The sequence below is a fragment of the Lactuca serriola genome, chromosome 3 (genome assembly GCF_051521515.1).
Source record: "Lactuca serriola cultivar US96UC23 chromosome 3, Lser_US96UC23_V15, whole genome shotgun sequence".
Lineage (NCBI taxonomy): Eukaryota > Viridiplantae > Streptophyta > Magnoliopsida > Asterales > Asteraceae > Lactuca > Lactuca serriola.
In genome coordinates, this window is record NC_136410.1 from 254,235,280 (window position 1) to 254,240,285 (window position 5,006).

General features: G+C 37.5%; 1 pseudogene; it reads right to left on the minus strand.

Moving 5' to 3' along the window:
- Positions 1-221: 221 nt before the first annotated feature.
- LOC145093895 (ethylene-response factor C3 pseudogene) lies at positions 222-907 on the minus strand (annotated as a pseudogene).
- Positions 908-5,006: the final 4,099 nt, after the last annotated feature.

Below are 5,006 nucleotides of genomic sequence, written 5' to 3' on the forward strand. Positions count from 1 at the left end.
TGATGGTTATTAGGGACTTTTCTTAAATATTGGCTAATTTAAGAATAACAGTTGTTAATTTGGAGTTTTAGAGAATTTGTTCAATCCATCAATTCCAAAACTCTCCTATACAAACTTAGATTTATGTCATTTGAATTTTAAAATCCTGTTCAAATTCGTTAAAGAATCAAGTTAAAAGAAAATAATATAATAATAATTATTATAACTAAACAAATCGAGTTAATTTTCATTCGGAAAAAACTTTTTACATTTAATTGGCGTTCTCTATTGAAGAAGTCAACAATGCTTCCAAATAGTCAACCCCTAAGTCCTCAAACACCACCTTCTCTTCTTCCCTGTTTCTTCTGCTCCTCTTGCTCGCAGCTCTTCTCCTCATCAAATGCTTCTTCTTCAACGCCATCACCGGAGATCCTCCACTTTCTGCTGCCGGTTTGCTACCCATCATCTCACACAAAGATTCCCGCACCCTCTCTACCGGAAAGTTCAAAATCGCCGATGATCCCCTCATTGACAAAGCAGCCTGATCGTAAGCCAACGCAGCTGCTTCTGCACTATCAAATGTACCCAGCCAAACCCTCACTCCGTTTCTCGTGGAATCCCTTATCTCCGCCGCGAATTTCCCCCAAGGCCGCCGTCTAACGCCTCTGAATGCGGTGACTTTGTTGGGTGCTTTCAAAGCTTTTGAGGTAACTTCGTCGGAAGATGTGGTTTCGAAGCCGGTTGTTAGGAGGCCAAAAAGAAGCATCTCTTCGGAATCGTTTTCATTGAAGGGGAGAGAATTGGTTGAGTGAAGGCGACTGCTGTCCCCATGCGAGAACTCCAGCGAAGAGCTGAAGGAGGATTCCGGCGAGTGGATGGAAAGACATGAATCCATTTGAGTTTGAGAATTTCTTCCTCTCATTTGCATGTTTATATACCGGCAACATAGAGGGAAGCTTCGAAGTTGTATGGGTGCCTTAAACGAAAAAAAAAAAAAAAACTTAATATCTTTATTTATTTTATTTATTTATTTTTTAATTTTAAATTATCTCAAAATGATATCCAATTCTTATAAAATTTTAACATTATTTTATTTTATTTTTTAGAACGAAGATATGAGATTAAACTCAACAACTCTTTATTATAAATAAATTGATAGACATATGTGTATGTTTTTAATAGGTTCATGTTTTTAAAGTGTAATTAGTAATTAGTAATAAATTTCAGAAGAAAGAAAATAGAGTAAATAATAGTTTTGGTCCCTATGGTTTGTGTTAATTCGCATGTTTGGTCCAACCTTTGGAATTTTGATAGGATCCATCCTTGTGGTTTTAAAAAATTGCAGTGGTCATCCTTGAAGCATGCGACGTTTATATTTCACCTGTCAAACACCATCACGTGCCCCTCACATGAGGGGCAACTTTGTTAATTTGCTTTTGTCTTCTTCCCAACATCTATATGAACGTAGGAATCAAAGGTATTTAAATACCATTTCTTTACTAATAAAGCTTTAGAAACCCTTTCGAAAATTGAATCTGTGAAAAACCAAAGTATTGTGATATGTGCTTGTGGTCGTCTCGCGATTGTATGCACATCGTGGACAAATGTTAATCCAGGTAGGTGTTTTTGGGGTTGTCCCTCGAATGGCTCACGATGTCCATTTATCGGCTGGTCTGACACACCAATGTGTTATAGGTCTGTCGATATCATCCCAAGATTACTAAGGGCAAGAAACAACTTGGAAGCTAGTAGAAGGAATTCCAAATACCTATTTTTCCTGTCTTGGGTTTTTTTAGAGTCGTGTTCTTCATGGGTGATGGTAACAATGATGTAGAGTTGAAGTAGGTGAAACCTGTAGTCCATGTGTTGGTTATTTAGCTGGGATCCCTTATTTTGGTTTTTAGATGTGTTGTTTCTTTTGGTAGGATCATTGTGTTGTTTTGTTGGTATTAAGCCATGCTTTTGACTATAATGTTTAACCAGTAATTTTGTATAATGTATGAGCTTATTGCATTTTAGACTTGATTTGTGACTATAATGTTTAAGTGGTCTTTGGTATTAATATAAAGGTTTTTTTGGCGCAAATGTTGTACAAAATTCCAATCAACACAAGATCATTAAGATCATTAAGTGAAAACTACATTAATCACACCATACCTTAAAACCATAAAAGTGCAAGGATTGGTCCTCTCATAGGAGAGGTCATGGGTTCAAGTCTCGGTAGAGACATAGGTGGTTATTTAGGAGTAGGTTAGTTAATTTGCCATTTCAAAAAAAAAAATCAATACATGACTTGATTATTACACCACAAAAGCATAGTAGTTAAAAACAATTAATCACACAAAAAACAATTCATTACCTCATCTACACTCCTAATTCTTTTCTTTATTGGCCTTCCCACCCGAAAATAGATAAACCTTAATCTAATTATTTGAACAACCATATTCATAAACAACTAATCTAATTTTAGTTGATTTTACCTGTTTGTGATGAGTTGTGATGGGTTTGAGCCAAAAGAACATCCTATATGCTCATGCAAACCCTAATGCTTGGATCTAGGTTTCTCTAATTGTACAAGCATTCATCCAAGACTTATAAACCCTAGATCTATTGAGAAGAATTCGAAATTATAAGAAACAAATCAGATCTAAATGATTACCTCTTGTTGCTTGCTTGAATCTTCTTGTCTTTGAAGCTTAGAGTCACAAGTGTTACTCCTCTAATGGCTTACATAAACCAATAGCAAAAGAATGATTTTGGAGAGAGGTTGGAGGCTTCTTGAAATCGGCTCTATCACTCTTAGGGTTAGGGCAACCGATTTCTATAGCATAGGGGTCCTATTTACTGGAGCAGTTAGGGTTTCAGCCTAAACCCTAATGGATAGCTTAAGCCTTAAGTTATCCAAGGAAGCTTCTGGAATAGGGCCTTATGGCCAAAATTAAGGATGAACACATCCCAATTTCGTCCATGCCTAGTCCAAGAGGCTCCTCAGCCCAATACTCAACTATCACACATTTGACAGTTTAAGTCCTCGATATTAAATTAATCTCTTTTAGCCACATAATTAATTTCTTAATTAATTCTTGTCTAACATTAATTTAATTATATGATTTCTCCATTAATATATTATTCATATAACATATTAATAAATCATAATAACCTCTTTCTTAATAAATCATCCTATCATGATGCTTTGGTGAAGGCAACTATCACACCCCAAAACCGGAACGGCGGAAACGTTCTGGGGTGGATAACGTCATGTCAAGTATCACAACATATGCAGTATAGTAATCAAAGTACAACAACCATTGCATTAATAGTAATAAATTTTATATGGTTTACATTTCATAGCAACATCAAAGTAATACAAGGAATAATATAGATGCAACTCGGTACTAGGCTGTCCTCACAAAAGCTCCCGGGATGTACCTGTCTATCGCTGACCTGAGAATACAAGTTATTTTGAAAGCGAGTATCAACATTTTATAATGCTGGTGCATCCATAAGTATTTAGCGTCATTTGTATAAATACACATTTTTATTCAAAATAACTTCATGAAATATAGTAGTTTAGAATCTACGGTATATTAGCGTCCTTTCCAGAAAATCCTATATTTTCTAAATAAAAGCAGTCTTATACCAAGACCCGATAGACTTATGTTTTTAAGGAGTAGTTTTCCTCAAATTACTATCATTACCAAATACAGAATTGACTTTAAAAGAGTAATGAGAAAATCATAAGTGAAAATACTAGGGGAAAATAATATATATACCTCAGCAGTAACACTGCTGATTAAAACAAAAGAAAACATAGACTCCAGGAGAGTATCGAATGAATGATACGCCTGGCTCATTCTAACAAAAGGAAGAGTATCGAATGAACGATACATGTGACGCCCCGTTCTTGAAATATCTAATTTTGGGTTCCCGAGAGCAAGAGTAAGGGCGTTTCGGTCCTTGATGTGGATATAGAGTTTGGCAAGAACGGCTTATGATGGAGGAGAGGTTGTAAATTAAAGATGTGGGCAGCAATGGTCCCTTAAGGGGGAAAATTTAGCAAAGGGGTCCCTTGCATGAGCGCTTGTGGTTGGCTGGGTACGCCCAGTGTAGTGGAGGGAAGGAACGCGGAGGTCTCTTGACGTACGCCCAGCGTACGTCTATCATCCAGAAACCCTAAATTTAGGGTCAGCCATTATATAAGGAACATAATGGTTCTTACCCTAGCCTCCATAAGCACTCTCTTAACCTCAGAAACCCTAGATAGCCGTCCCACCTCCATTGTTGGGTGTGTTTGGCCTTGGAAAGCTTGTTTTGGCAAAAGAGAGTGTTGAAGAAGAAAGAGGAAGTTGTCAAAGAAGGATTTGTGTGGCTGGAGCTTGTAGATCTGGAAAGACATCATATTCTGAGGCTCTTTTGAGGTAAAAAGTCTCTAGCTTGACAATCATATTGTGTAGATCTATGTGTTGTGAAGTTTTGACATCATTCTTGTCCCAAAAACCCTCATCTTGATGCATGTTTTGAGTTGGTTGAGATTAGCTGTCCTTTTAGACCTTAAGAGAGGTCTTGGGTAAGAAAAATAAGGTCCCAAGGGCTTTGGTTGTCTCACATGTGTTATGGATAGGTCTTAATGGATTAAGACCTTGGATTAAGAGCTTTATGGACATCCCAAGTAATAAAGTTTGAGACTTTATGAATCCTAGGCATATTTGGTCTATGGATCTGAAGTTTGGACTTAAGAGCTAAAGCCATTAAGATCTTATGAGATGTTGTAGTTCAGCGGAGTTACGCCCAACATAACTGAGAGTACGCCTAGCGTAGTGGGTCTGTGTCCCGACTCCGTTTCGCGAGCATCGTTGTACGCCCAACGTACCAAGGAGGGTACGCCCAGTGTACTCCCTCTGTTGGGTTTTCATTTTGGGCCTTAGGAGATTGGGTTGTTATTGGGCTACTAGATCTTGGGCCGTGACTGGACATTATGGATGGAGTATTGTGGACTCACTAATTATTATGGACCTTGGATCTAGGCT